The 15,228-nt window shown below is 48.8% G+C and overlaps 1 protein-coding gene across 1 annotated transcript in view; it reads right to left on the bottom strand.

Annotated features, from left to right (window-relative positions):
• The window catches only part of ANKH (ANKH inorganic pyrophosphate transport regulator), a 119,834-nt gene that overhangs the window by 5,230 nt on the left and 99,376 nt on the right, over positions 1-15,228 (bottom strand). The gene's annotated exons all lie outside the window — the stretch shown is intronic.

Here is a 15,228-nt window from a genome sequence, read left to right as displayed (position 1 = left end):
GTTGTGAGGAAAAGGCATCAACGAGTGGAATGAGAAAGCCAGGCATTCTAATGTCCCGAGGAGCTCAGAGAGAGGGTGACCTGCCCAAGCAGGAGGCTGGTATACCGGTCCTCAGGCCGCCATCACCCTGCTCTGTTCTCACGGCTGGCACAGGCCCCCGCCCACCTGCCACATCTGCCCCACAGGGGCCCGGGCAGCGGGCAGATGTGGACGCGCTGAGTGGGTAAGCGGGCTGGTGAGCGGGGCCAGTGGGCTCCCATGGAAGGCTTAGCTGGACTGCTAACCAGCTCAGTTCGTTCAGGGGGAACATGTCTGTTAACACAATTTTTACAGCTTTCACCCAACAATAAAAAGTGCTCTGGAAGCATCTGGGTGCATGCAGCACCCCTGAATCAGCACAGCCAATGGAGACGGAAACAGCAATGCTGAGATTAACCACAGGCCCGGAAGCCTGCAAGGTCTAGTTCAGAGAATGAGAGACCACAGCCATGAGATGGGGAACTCTGGATACTGAACCCCTTTGAGAAAGTGGGAACTGAAATGCACGGGGGCAAAGTGGAGTGAAAATCCCACCAGTTCCCAAATCAGTGATGGGCAGCCTTTTGAGCTTGGTGTGTCAAACTTCACCAAAAAACTGAGCATAACTCAGGTAGTGTGTCACTTTGAGGAAAAAACATTATTTTGCAAATGTTTCATCCTCAGGAGCAGCAAATGTTTCATCCTCGGCATGCGACCGCCTCAGCGGCCGCGTGTCATCAGAAATGGCTACGCGTGTCAGTGCTGACACGCGTGTCATAGGTTCGCCATCAATGTCCCAAATAATTCTCTCCCTTCCTGAAGGTGCAAGTGAGCAATTCTTCTCTAAAATTAAAGTGAATGCGTTATAAAATGAATGACAGTCGTGTGAAAACAGAACACTGACATTTTAGACTGTAACACCCTTTAGGCCTTGGGTCAATTAGGTTTCCCGGAATTAGGCTAATCCTGTTTACTGTGTCATGTTGAAATATTTTTAAAAAAGTACTGGGGAGGATCTAGAATATGTTTCACAGTCAACGGAGCTTTAATTCTGCCATATCTTTTTCAGCATCTGGGAAGAATACCCTCGGGGTTTTCCAAAATGACAGATGCATCATCATTTAACCCTATGTCTGCTGCCTGTACTTACAGCCCATCTCTGACATGAAGGAAAAAATACTTCCTCAGATGTCGCAACTCGGAGCTCAGAGGCTTTATCACCGCGTGCCCCGGGCAAGTGGCCTTGTCATCGTTTTTCCCATGGCAAAGCCGCCAGCCTGAAACAGTGCGGTATCGCTCACGCCTACAGCTCAGGTATGGTGACAATTTAGTGTCGCAACTTCAAAATGACACTGAGCAGGGCAGTGGGAAATATCCGGACTTGATTTGTGCCTCAGGACCCAGGAAGAGTAAGCCACACTTACTGAAGGACCACACTCCGCTAAAAATGAGAGCTCCCAGGACAATCTGTAATGCCGTGTGTATTTAGGACCCAGCGAGGATCTGAACGTGAGACGATGTCCCCTGTTGCAATCTCTCGGCTTTGGGAAATCACTGCACAATGGCCTTTCGGTTACAACAGGCCAAGGGGAAGGGAGGGAGTCACCGCATGTCAGAGAGGAGGGTGCAGCCAGCGCCTGTGGCAAAGCCAGGTGATCCGCTCTGAGTTCTCTGCATGGGTGGTGGGCACCCCGAGGCGTTTCACGGCCTTGGAAGACCTTGGAGCCCAGTGGGAAGACAGGACCATGGTGAGCACACCCACATCACTTGAGACACTTACAAAAATACCCAGTAACCTGGGCCGGTGACCGCCACGGCCCCTGAGAACAAAATGTTAAGTTTGGTGGATCCCTAACAGAGCTTCCCAGGAGGGTGGTTTCGATATTCCATTTCTCAAATGCCACAGTGTGATTCAATGTGGCACCACTGACCCACTCTCTTCTGCCTGGTACCTATCTGTGCCAAGCGTGCCCTGAATGCCCCTATCTGGCCACGTGCTCCTGAGGCGCCTCTTCAGAGCTGTCTGCCACGCCCACCTAGAGCCTAGGCTGGGCCTTCTAGAACAACGTAGCTGAATACCATCAGCCTGGGGCTCGAGCAATCACAGGACATTATTGAAAGCGAGGGAATGCCATGGGTAACGTATCGAAGCTGCCTTTCTTTTTCTTCTGGAAGTCTCTGAATTCGACCCTTTACCTTTGCCATGCTTCCAGATGAAAATGCTCTTTGCCTGCCAGTAAGTTCCTAAAAACGTGACTATTCTTGCATTGCCCGGAAAGGAGTATCTGCAACATAGCAATAGGTCCGGCGCTGGTGAAAAGCTGCAGTTCCTCTCTGGAGGTCAGCATTCCCTAAGGAACGTGTGGAGCCCCAGCTAATAACCAGACCAAAGGTAACCAGTCGGTTTCAGAAAACAGGAAGCTGTAGAGGTGAACCTAACAAAGAATATTTCAGGAAAGTGTGATTCAAATGAGTTCACCCAGAGGAGGCTTGGCTCAGAACATGCCCTCTCAGTTGACCACAACATGCTGTGTTCCTCAAATATTTGCAGAGCTTAACGACATTGACTTTTCCAAACCAGGAAAACAAACCCAATAAACTACTGACAATGAACGTGATTTGTTCCTTAGAGCAGCTGCAGGGCTGGCTTTTCTGCTGCAGAGCTTGCTGTCAATATTGTCTCATTAGGAAGCAGCCAGCTACATAGAAGCACCCACTCAGTGCCCAGATCTTGGTTTTTCTATTTATTTCCCAATAGAAGGAACCAGGGCTGCCTGGAGAAATGGCTCGTTCTAGATCCGCCTGGAATAATATGTCAAAGGACACAAGAGCCCAGCAGGAAGCGTTCCCCACGGGCAAAGCTGGAACAATTCGGCAACAAAATAAATACTGTAGTACTGAATACAGAGTATACAATAAATACCCATGAGTCAATCTATATATATAAAAGCCCAGCGACTGAACGGCGGAATGACCAGAACGACCGGTCAAACCAATAGCTATGATGTGCACTGACCACCAGGGGGCAGATGCTCAACGCAGGAGCTGCCCCCTGGTGGTCAGTGTACTCCCACAGTGGGAGCGCCACTCTGAGCGGCACTCCCGCAGTGTGCTGATCCCCGCAGGCCATGCCCCCCCACCAGTGCAGGAATCCCATGGACCAGGCCTCTAGTATTGATATAAATAAGCAAATAGGGTCAGATCTCTGGTCCAGAATTTTATCTAATTCATGTAGATACTCCCTTCCCAGGGAGGTGAAGCATACCTATACCCCCCCATCCAGAAGTGTGGGCTGACCATAGCAACTCCCCTCAAAGGAGAGCTCAGCATGGAAAAGGGGAAAGAGTACCTTTACAGTGGAGAGGCCTGGCAAACATGACCTCGGGAGGTGGTCAAGGTCAACATCAGCAGTGATGAGTCATGTTGATGGCATGTGCTCCTGATAAGATGTGAGGAGACTCGCACTTGACCCAGGTGATCTTCCTCCCCAAATCCAAAACCCCCTCTAACCACGAGAAAAACCTCAGACAAACCCGAGTTGAGGCACATTTACACAAAACCTAACCGGCATTCCTTAAAACTGAGAATGCCTCAAAAACAAGCCAAGTCTGAGAAACTCACACACCAGAGGGGGCTAAGGAGACAAGATGACAAGGGCTGTGAGGGAAAAGCTAGTGAAACCTGAATCAACTGTGCAGTTCAGTTCGTAGTAACGTGTCAATGTTCGCTCCTTAGCTGTGACAAAGGAACCACAGCCAAGTGAGGGATGAAGGGTGTGTGGGAACTGTGTGCTATTTTCACAGTGTCTCTGTCAACCTGAAATAATTCTGAAATAAAAAGGTGATGAAGGAGAAGAAAGAAAGGAAGAAAGGAGGAGACCTATGACCCAACACCCTTTTATTGGACAGGCTATGTGATTCTTTTTCTGAGGACCAGATACTGACCATGAGATTTTTACTTTGAACTTTGAAACATTTATTGGCATTTCAACATATAGTCATCGCTCGTGAAGTATAGTCCATTCCAGACACACCTTCCGCCTTCACGATCACTGGCATCTCCTTTCTTCCATTACATTAGCCTCCTTGGAAACTAACCCCCATTGGGCTGCAGCGCTTGTATTCACAGCCTTCCCAGGCAGTTTCTGGTTAGCGTATGTGCCGTGGTCAGATTTCTAGTCTGGTCGGGCAGATCAATGAGTAATTTAGCATCTTCCTTAGAAGCAACCCGTTAAGCAGGCTTTACCTGTACGGAGTTGTTCCACCTTGGAGGCAGCATTTAACCTTTCATTTCTAAATCCCTATAACGATGAACTAAGTGATGACTAAGTTTTACCACAGATTAAGGTCCCCAAGTAGGATTATCGTGTGCATGAAGGAGGAAGGGAGTCCCAACCCTTACAGATATACCACCCCACCTGAGATGCTACAGTCTGAATCCACGTGACTAGGCCCACAGAAGGGGGGTCCTCCTCAAGGCCTGCTTCCTCCCCGACAGAGTCTGTTTCTGACCCGCCCTGGGACAGTCTCAGATTCTTTCCCAAGAATGTGGGATTTGAAGAAGCCAGTTGTCTCCATCAGCATTTGAACTCGGAGCACCCAGCAACCCAGCCACAGTGGGGCAGCCATTTCTGCACAGCCGGAGAGGGTTCCAGCCCACAAGGGAACATTGCCAAGAGCTCTGGTTTTGACGTAGTTCCAGAGCTCCCTAAGCTCCGGCCATTACCCTGAATAAGCAGGATTAGTACCAAGCCAGAGAGTCTTGTCCCCTGCAGTGAGAAGAAGTGAAATGTATGCAGCTGTTATGCATTAAAATTGCTGGCCCCGGGCATCGTTTTCATTTGGAGCCTTTACTTAGTAAGAAAAGTTCAACAACTGTTTAATTGGGTTTAAGTCTCCACTGCCTAAACCTGAGGTTAACCCTCAACAATACCGCATACAAAGAGGTGGTTACAGCCTGGCTTGGGGCTGCAAGATGGTGAGTAAATGGATTCACATTCTGGTGCCAGCTCCTTAGCCCTCGGATGACCAGACCACCAGTGTGTCTGTGGCCCCGTGACCCGCACAGATGCTTCTACCCGCGAGGGGCACAGTGAGTGGGACCAGTCGGTCTTACTCTCATTATTGTAAAAGGTTTCCTGGGACCGGAGTAAAATGCTACCAGTGAGCTGTCTGTAGGTGGTGAGATTAGGATTGATTTTATTTTCCTCTTTGAACTTTCCCCTGTTTTCCACAAAGAGCATGTGTTCCTTTTTCTTTACCAGAAAAATTAAAAAAAAAAAAATAACAGGGGCCCCTGTATCTGTCCATCTTAATAAGTATTTAGGACAGGGATGAGCGAAGTCCTGATTCAGAGGGAGGGGCTGACAGCTGGGTTTTACAGACAGTATCTTGGGACACTGCGCCTGGTGTCACTCCACAGAAGGCACACTAATTTGATTTCCCTGTGGATGGAGGGGCCCGAACAAGGCAGGACACTGTCAGATATCACACACGCCTACCTTGCTTGAGTTCAGAGAGAGAGAGAGAGAGAGGGAGAGAGAGAGAGAGAGAGAGAGGGCTAATGTTCTCCCCAGGAATGCCATTTGGCCTTTGATTCTTAGCATCAACTTGCACTGGCTGCACACAGGTGGCAGGTGGGTGGGTGAGGTGAGAAAGTTCATCAGCGTTTTGTGGGTCATGGTTATGACTCCAGCTTTTGGTCCCAGAGAGACGGGAGCCATGGGAGGTGGCAGGTGGAGGAGTGATGTGATGATTGCCATTCTGACAGGCTGGGTGAGGATGGAGTATGGGGGTGGGGGTGCAGGGCAGAAGCAGAGTCCTGCCAGGGGGCTACAGTAACATTAGGGAGATGGCCTGGGATCATCAGGAGGTGGGGAATGGTGGAATTGGAGGTATCTGCACTTAGTGCTAACAAGATGTGCTGAGGGACCCGTGTGGGGTATGAGGAGAATGATGTGAGGTGAGTGAGTGTTTCTCTAGCTTCAGGCTGGATGCTTGGCCGCCCTCTGGGGACCCTCTGGCCTGTCCTCTCCATGGTTCCTCACTCTCACATGCTGACCGCCAGCTGAACTGGATGGGGACACTCCCTAAGTCCTCCTAAGGCTAACAGCGAGCCCATGAAAGTCACCACATCCCCCTGGATGACACGGCATCCCATTAGGATGACTCTTGGAACCAGGGGAGTCCCAATTCTGAAGAAAAAAATATGCCCTTTTACTAGAGTGCAAACCCCTAAAGTCTACATAATGTGTGAAAAGGCCAATGAGCCCACTTTCTGGGGAGGAGCATGATAGAGGGTGGCAGGGAGTGAGCCTGTCCTGATGGCCGGAGGAAGGGGGCATTGCCCTGCAGAGCTGAGCATGCTCTGAAGGGGGGCTGGGCAACAAGCCAGGTGGGTGGGCAGGAAAACCGCAGCACAGCACGGGAGAACGTCACAGGGAGGGAGCACTTTCTGAGGAAGGATCGTTAGTATTATCACCATATATAACAATATATATTATAACGCAGAATATAGAATGCACATTGGATTACAATATTTACTATTATTACAATGGTATATGGAGAGGAGATGCAGGGGACTTTTTATGTAAGGTCAGGCAGGTACAATTTTTATGGGGCTGAAATAGATGGAGTAAACTCCGTCTACTACTGAGAAAGACAGAGCTTTGTTTCCGGTTAAAGTAGGGAGCTTGGATGGGCACTTTACACAGTGTTTTCGTAGTACCCAGTATCCTCAGTGTGGCTTGTTGACCATCATAACCACGGTTACACATCTAAATGGAATAGCTTCATAAGGGAGTTGGCGAAACCACTATTATAGCACATCCAATGGTAAAAAGTTAACATTTCCAGATGTCGTTTTAAAATCAGTTCTTTTTAAAGGATATGAAAGCGAAATCACCCCGACTGTCATTCAGATTCAATGAAACTGCCGAACAGGCACACTGCCTCAGAGCACTCGGTGCTCCTTTCTGACCTAAGCCGCACCATGCTTAGGAAGGCCCAAACACACTTCAAACAGCAGGGGGCGCCACGCACCAAGCCTGCAGAGGGCGCTCCGGCTGTCAGACCTCCGCCCATCAAACCTCTGCCCATTCCATCCATTTGCGGAATGTCTAATTCTTTCCTATTCTTACTCCGATTTGAAGAATGTTTAGAAGATTCCAATCCAGCTTCTGTTTAGCCTTTACTTTTCCTTGACTGTTAACAGAAACTGGATGGCAGCTGGCGGCGACAGCAGCACAACAATGTGAACGTACTGACCTGCACACTCAGAAATGGTCCAGATGCCAAGCTTTAAGTGAGGTGTATTTTTATCACAATTAAATCTACTTTTAAAAAATTGGAGCATGCTCATAACATCGCGGTGTGCTCCTTCACTTGCTAATTGTTTTAAGGCTGCATTGTGGGTCTATACTGCCTTTTTATCACAAGGACTTAGGTAGAGTTTTGGGGACCATGCTTAATCTTTTGCACTCAGATGTCGAGATTAAAATTACTCTTTGAATGTATCAATAATTTGAAATATAAAAAATCCAAATAAATAAGTTTGTATGAAACTCCAGTTTTTTATTCTACTGCCGCGCTTTGTAAAATCTGAGGTATTTAAAAAATTAAATCCCGAGTAGAATAAAGGAATCGAGAAAAAAGCAAGCGAGTATAGAGGGTTAATTGCTTTACTCTCCTCTGAGTTCTCCTGAGCAAACCAGTCAACCCCTCAAATCCGCAATAATGATGACTTAAAAAGTGAATGCTGGGCTACTAAAGTGTGAAGGGGGAGGGGGGGCGCAGAGGGTCCGTGGGAAGGAGGGAACTCATCAAGGATCACACACCAAGGGCTTTCCATTGGGGATTTCATTTAACCCTCATAAAATCCTGGGAGAAGCAGGATTGTCTACTCCTTTACCAAAGGTGTCACCAGGGCCTGGCAGGGCTGTGTGACTTGGCCCAGGTCACCCCCTTGGTAAAGGGTGAGGCCAGGATTTCAACCCCGGCCTTGGGGACTCAGAAGCCTTGCTCCCTCCATATTTCCGGGATGTCTAAAGCTGCTCGGAGAGCCCAGTGGCCCACACTAAGCTCCCAGAGGCGCCAGATGAGAGGGTTTTCAATTTGGCTGATTTACCTTTGGTCCTTTCTGTCCTCCCCACCCGCAACACACAAGAGAGTAATTTTCTGCAGGATCCTGGGAACAATGAGAAGGCAGTCTGGGGTGCGGGGGTGGGGCTGCCCGGCAGAAACAAAGCCTCAAACAGGCTGTCCTTGTTGGAGACACAGGGTCAGTGTGGCACCACGGCCACGGCTGGAATAAGGCCTGTGGTGTCCCTGCCCCACGGCTGAGTGACAGCTCATGGGTGAGGTCAGCAGCAGGAAGCTGAGGCTGGGTCCCTATGCCAGTGGGGATGAGCTGAACCTCACTGAAGGGGATTATCGCAGTATTGTCACAGAGACGGCCTGACTGCCTCCTTCTCTGATGGCCGCCTTTTGCTCCCCTCCCCTGCTAGCCTGGGCCCTCAGGCCTAAGATTCCGAAGCTTTGGAACTAAAATGTTTTAAGTCCTCTTGGCCTCAAGGGCCCTGGCAGGCAAGGTGTGACCAGGCGATTCCCCATGTTGTCTGCAAGTCACCTCCTCTCCTCCCAGCAACCTCCAACCTAATCCCCCAGACAAGGCTGATCTCGGGAAGCTGGGGGCCCACGGACAGAGCCTGATGGCCCAGGAGGAGATGCCACTCATGTGCGGGACAGTGACCACGTCCTCAGCCAGGCCCTGCAGGGAGAGGGGTCAGGAGGCAGGCAGTAGGGCAGAGTTTGGGGCTCACTCATAAGGAGGAACAAGGGCTTCCACCAAGGAGCCGGTGAAGGAAAAATCAGAAAGAGAAAAGGAAAACCAGCCGAGGACAGTGTCACAGACGGCAAGGCATGAGCAGGGGATGGAGGAGTGGGCCGAATCAGACATGAAACATGAGAACCGGACGGGGCCCCTGGAGCTGGGCAATGAGACAGGGGGACCTCGGTGAGCTCTGTAAGGAGATAAGAGATGGGCAAAAACACCAATCAAAGGAGCGATCTCGGAAGGAAGTAAGGCCCCCTTGCTCCCCGAGAGGAGGCAGGTGGCTGGGCAGGGGGACAGAGGGCCTGGTAGCCAGGAAGGTGGGGGAGGGTGCTTTCAGGTAATTGTCTCAAGAAGTTCGAATGTCAAGGAGAGGAGAAATGTAGTCTGCCTGTGGAAAAAGAGATGGTTTTTATGTTTCCTTTAATTTCCTTAAAGGTTTGGGAGCCTTAAATACTATATTTACAGCAGTGAGTTGGGAGAGGCTGAAACTGGAGATAGGAAGAAACAGAGGCAGTGCCTGAGCAGAAAGGAGGGGTGGAGCAATGCAGGTGAATATGCACCGAGGTGCCCTCAAACTCGGGGTGCATGTCCACGGCGGGTCATGACTACATACGCAGAGAGTGCGGGGCTGCTGGGCTCCTGGACATCCGATTACCTGCAAATGTGTCCCGTCAGGGGGGCCTTCCCTGACCATCTTGTCAGGCATCTCCCTCACCTTCTTTTCTTCTACTTAATTTTCTCCCGAGCACCTGTGACTCTCTGTTGCAGGCTGCATAATGGCCACCCCAAGAGATATATTCACCCCCGGTCCCCAGCACAAGTATTCACTACTTTATATGGTAACAGGTGTGATTAAGTTAAGGGTCTTGAAATAAGATTAGCTGGGATTGTCCGGGTGGGCCCGAAATACCATCACAAATGTCCTTGTGTAAGATCCAGGCAAAGGAAGGTTTGATGCAGACACAGAGAGGAAGAAGGGATGTGAAGACAGGGGCAGGGATGGGAGTCACGGAGTCACAGAGTCACGTGACCAAGGAATGCAAGCAGCCTCCGGAGCTGGAGGCAAGGGACAGATTCTTCTCTAAAAGTCACTGGACGGAGTGTGACTGCTGACACCTTCATTTCAGCTCCGTGACCTAAACTGACCTCTGGCCTCCAGAACTGTGAGAGAATAAATTTGCTGTTTTAAGCCATCAGATTTGTGGTAATTTGTCACAGCAGCCACAGGAAACTAATACACTCCACCGTGCATGCTTATTGCCTGTCTTCTCTCTGAGATTATAAATTCCGTAAGAAAAGAGCCTGTGGTCTGGCCAGCATGGCTCCGTGGTTGAGCATCAACCTATGAACCAGGAGGTCATGGTGCGATTCCCCGGGCTTGGTCCCTGGTCGGGGGCAAGCAGGAGGCAGCTGATCAAAGAAACATCAATGATGCGAGAGAATCACTGAAGGGAGAGGGAGAGATAGAAACATCAATGATGAGAGAGAATAAATCTCTCCCTCTCCCTTCCTCTCTGAAATCAATTAAAAAATAAATTAATAAAAAAAAGAAAAGAGTCTGTGGATCTCTTTCACTGTGGTGGTCCTGGGGCATCGTAGGGTGTCAGGCATGTGTAGCATGACTTCGGGAATAAATATGTATGTGTTCTTTCTCTGGAAAGCTGTGCCCGTACACAGAGAACCCCTCAGCATCATCTATCTCTTTGAAAGTGTCTGTTCCAGCCAAAACTGGTTTAGCTCAGTGGATAGAGCATCGGCCTGCGGACTGAAAGGTCCCAGGTTCGATTCCGGTCAAGGGCATGTACCTTGGTTGCGGGCACATCCCCGGTAGGGGGTGTGCAGGAGGCAGCTGGTAGATGTTTCTCTCTCATCGATGTTTCTAGCTCTCTATCCCTCTCCCTTCCTCTCTGTAAAAAAATCAATAAAATATATTAAAAAAAAAAGTGTCTGTTCCACAGCCCCAGGCTTTGATAATCACATCTTAATGCATACACGTGTGGCTTATAATCTCCCCTTGGTGGCATTTCTAATTTGGTTGGTGTGTACAGATCTATGGGACGTCTAAGCCAGAAGCCTAAAGACATCACCTTCTCTCTTTCTGCTGTCACTGCAGCTTGTGGGGAACTGACATTTCAAATCAGCAAGACAACCGGCCACTGGAGTGGGCACTGTCTGCCCCTGGGACTGGAGGCTACTAACAGGAAGGTGTGATGGGGCATCCAGAGCCTTCCCAGGCCTCAGGGAGGAAAACGTTATTCATTGGCATCCACTATACCAAGAGCCACCGGGGCTGGAGGCAGGGGACAGACTCTTACCCTCACTCGGAATCCCCTGGCTCTGGGAACGTTAGGCGACAGCGCCCATGCTCTGCTGATACCAAGCCTGGTGCTATGTCAGCTATGGATTCTTTTTAAAGTCTTAAAAGGTGGGTCTTCTTATTCCTCCTGTGGCAGCTAGGGAGTCTGAGGCTGGTATGTTTAAGTGACCTTCCCTAAGCCACCCAGCTGGTGGGCGATGGAGCCAAGGCTTGAACCCAGGCCCTGGGGCTTCAAGGCCTACATTCATAAGCAGTGTGCTATGTGGCCCTGAATTCAAGCTTGAGCTAAATCTCTCTTTTTTGGCCCTCTCTTCTCAACTCATTAAAATAAAAGAGGGCAGTCAGGTGCCACAAGAGTCCCAGGGGCATGCAGGCCATCAGTTCAGAGGTGCTGGCTTGGCAGGTGCCCCATGGCTTTCTAGAAACTTCTTCTTTTTTTGTAAAGGCCAATTCATTCTTCAAACCACATGGGTGAGTGCCATCTCTCAGAGACCCACAGGCTCTTGCAAACCTCCTGGCACCTGGTTAAAGGTGAGTAGGTTTTCTAGGCACTATTGTTTTCTCAGCATCACGTCCTGGTTCTCTGAACCTTGTTCAGAAGGTCCGAGAAGACCCCCAGAATAATCTCGTGGCACAACCTGTGTTGACTTCACTGTGCCGTCTGACTCAGAGCTGGAAATAAACTCATTAGGATAAAAATAAGAAATGTTTTCAGCAAAGGCCCTATGTCACTCTGCAAACAGCAACTTTACTTTCCAGGTCACTTTTGTAGTTTGCCAGCCAGGAGGAATACCTCTGTGGGACCAGGTGGTTTTTTGATTGTTTTCCTTAGTTCCTGGGCCTAATGGTTTCTGGCTTCATTAAACACACAAAATGGCCACTTAGCATGCTAACGGGGTGTTTGTGTCCTTGTCATGCTCATTTAACACACTATCTGATGGACCTTCCTCTACTGGGTGTTTCTTAATATATTTGAGATCGTTTACAAAAACGACTTTGATGTGTTTGACTTGGGTTTTGCCGACTCCCCGCATGCTGACCTGATGTCAGTCAATAGGACATGGAGCGTTTCAGGCCACCAGGAACGTGCTCGTGGTCAGAGCCTCACGCACCTGGGGGTGTGAGCAGGTGCTGAGATCGGAAACCGAGACGCCATGAGCACCACAGCGTGTCTGGCCCCCAACCCGTATTGTGATTATTGTCAGGAGGGCCTGCACTAGGCATCTGATCCAGCTGGGGTCTGGGCCCTACACACTGTAATGTGCCCAGACTGCTTCTGTCTTTAAACTGAGACGAATACAAATGATTAAAAAAAAAAAAAAGCCATAGAGAGTAATAAAATAAAATTCCTGGATGTCTCTGAGTCAATCCCCACTGATTTATTTTACCATTTTCATGCACAACAGTTTGTGACTGCCAGCTACCAAACCCTTCCCTGAAAATTGGGGACTATTTTGGCTTTTCAGTATTAATAGTGAGTGGATTTTGCAAGGGCCTGGCTGAGGTGCAGTGCATTATTCGACTAATGGAAAGCAGAATAAAACCAAAAAGCAAACTAACTTAAATCTAGCACAGATACTTCTAGTGGATGCTATTATGCCAATTACACCACCCCCGACAAAGCCATTCGCAAAGATATAATTCAGCATCTAAATGTGGGCACAGGGCTGTACCATGTGAAAAACATGTCTAAGCAAATCCTCCACTCAGATTATTACATGGAGAATATGGAAATAAAATAAAAGAGGTATCTTACAGAATCATTAAATGGAGAATTTAAAAACAAAATAAGACAGTTGAATAGTTATGTCTGGTTAATCAATCCATGTGACCATAAATGACAAGATCCCTTTCTTTCAGAAACATCAATGTATGAGTTTGCTAGAGCTGCTGCAACAAGTACCACAAAACGGTGGTTTGGAAGCACAGCAAAAGGCAGTATTGCCTCACAGCTGTGGGGTGTGGGCAGGGCCATGCTCCCTCCGCAGGTGCCAGGGAAGGATCTGTTCCAGGCATCTCCTGCCTTCTGGCAGCATAACTCGAGTCTTCCCATGGCGTTTGTGTGCATGTCTGTATCCAAATGCCCCCGCTTATAAGAACACCAGGCATCCTGGGTGAGGGGTCCACCTAACCCACCAAGACCTCACCTTAACCCTATTTCCAAACGAGGCCACGTTCTGAGGTACTGGGAGTTAGGACTTCAACACAGGAATTTTTGGTGGACACAATTTAACCCATACAAATCAGAACAGAAGATCCACGTTTGAGTGCCAATTCACACTTTCCCTTTTTACCACCCACTGACATCAAAAAGCAAAGCTCACAAAGATCCAGAGTAAAAACCTATTTGAACTTCTTTTAAAAAAGAGAACCAGATCCTTAAGTAGTACCAGTCACTAGCCTCAGACCTTGTACCATAGGGTGGGAAGCAATGTAATTTATGGCATACTAGCAGGCTCCCCTACCTCTCGGCCTTAAGTGACAGCAACACACACACACACACACACACACACACACACACACACCACCACCACCAGCACCAGCACCACCAGCACCAGTACCACCAGTACTAGCACCATCACCATCACTACCACCACTACCACCACCATCACCACCAGTACCACCATCACCATCACCATCACCATCACCATCACCATCACCATCACCATCACCATCACCAGCATCACCTGCTCGTGTGGTTCAGAGGAAGGGGGTGGGGCGTGAAGAATGAGCCTGCAAGGCTGGCTTCTAGCTGGTATACCGACAAGTCACTCACCCTCCCTGAGTCGTTTCCTTTCCTAAAATATGATGGGTCATCTCCAAGTTCCTTTCCAACAGAGGTTTCTGAGTCTCTGTTTTCTTGGTGGAAATCTACCCTCAGGTACTTCTAGTTACAGAAGATAGCATTAGAATAAGTACATTAAAAAAACCTCTACATGGGAAACCAAAATATACATCTAGATCTTAGATAGTGGTCATTTCAAAATAAACTTGTACTTGATTTAGAAGTACAGATTACTGCCCGTGAGCTGAAGGAGAGATAAAATATCCTCAAATCCAATCTGGTCGAGTTCCCCCTTGGGCTCACTGCAGCGGTGGGAAGATGGTTAAATGGAGCGAAAGGAGACAGACGAGGAGAGCCAGCAACAACCCAGAGCTTCCAGCTTTCTGTGCGAAAGGGGTCCAAGTCACAGAACCTGGCATCCCAACCAACTTGACGTGCGACTCCCAGTCATTTAACATGTCTCCCAACGCTGAGGGCTGTTCCTGCAACAGAAGCCTTCTCTGTTTTTCCTAAACGACTCTTAAACAGATTCAAGGCTGTTCTGTGTTTTGCTAATATTTTAGGGAATTAGGGAAAAACTTGCACACCATAGAGAGAAATAATGAAAACAGGGGAGCCGGGTTGCACGGGGTAACCTGTCCTGACTCGCACAGGCATGCTACCAGAAATTCCTCGGGTCAGGTGGCCCTGGAATATATTTCTGACACCCTACCGGTTTCCTGAGAGACAAATAGGTGGGAGGGGCTGGGTTGGAGTGACAGGCAGCTGAGGACAGACACAAGGTCATCAGCTGTCAGAGGTGTTTTGTGATGGGCTCTTTGTCCCATGTTGCCCTTGTTACAATCTACTCAGGTGTTGAGTCAATGAATCCACTATTATGCTGTGGATTTTTAAAAAAAAATCAATTCAAGGTTTAAAACATACATAGGGCTTGATTTTAAAGGACCACTGCCAGGACGCATATAGCTAAACAGTTCTCGTGATGACGGTAAGAAGGGCTACAGTTACTGTGTCCCTGTCACCAGCAGAACCCAACACCTCTTACTGCCTTAGGTCCCGCTATCAGTCACTGTTGCTGAGAACTGCACACACACAGGCATTTCAGCACAAGATCCTCATATTGTACTAGAAAAAAAGGGGAATTCCTACAGGACTTGACAGGCAATGCGGACCACCACCACAACAAAGGGAAACCAAACAGAGTTCAAAAGACCAGTACTCCCTTTGATCCTCCTCTTGTCTCCATCCAAAGGGCACACTCTACCAAGTAAGCTTG

Source organism: Eptesicus fuscus, chromosome 4 (genome assembly GCF_027574615.1).
Source record: "Eptesicus fuscus isolate TK198812 chromosome 4, DD_ASM_mEF_20220401, whole genome shotgun sequence".
Lineage (NCBI taxonomy): Eukaryota > Metazoa > Chordata > Mammalia > Chiroptera > Vespertilionidae > Eptesicus > Eptesicus fuscus.
This window is presented reverse-complemented; position numbering and strand designations above follow the sequence as displayed.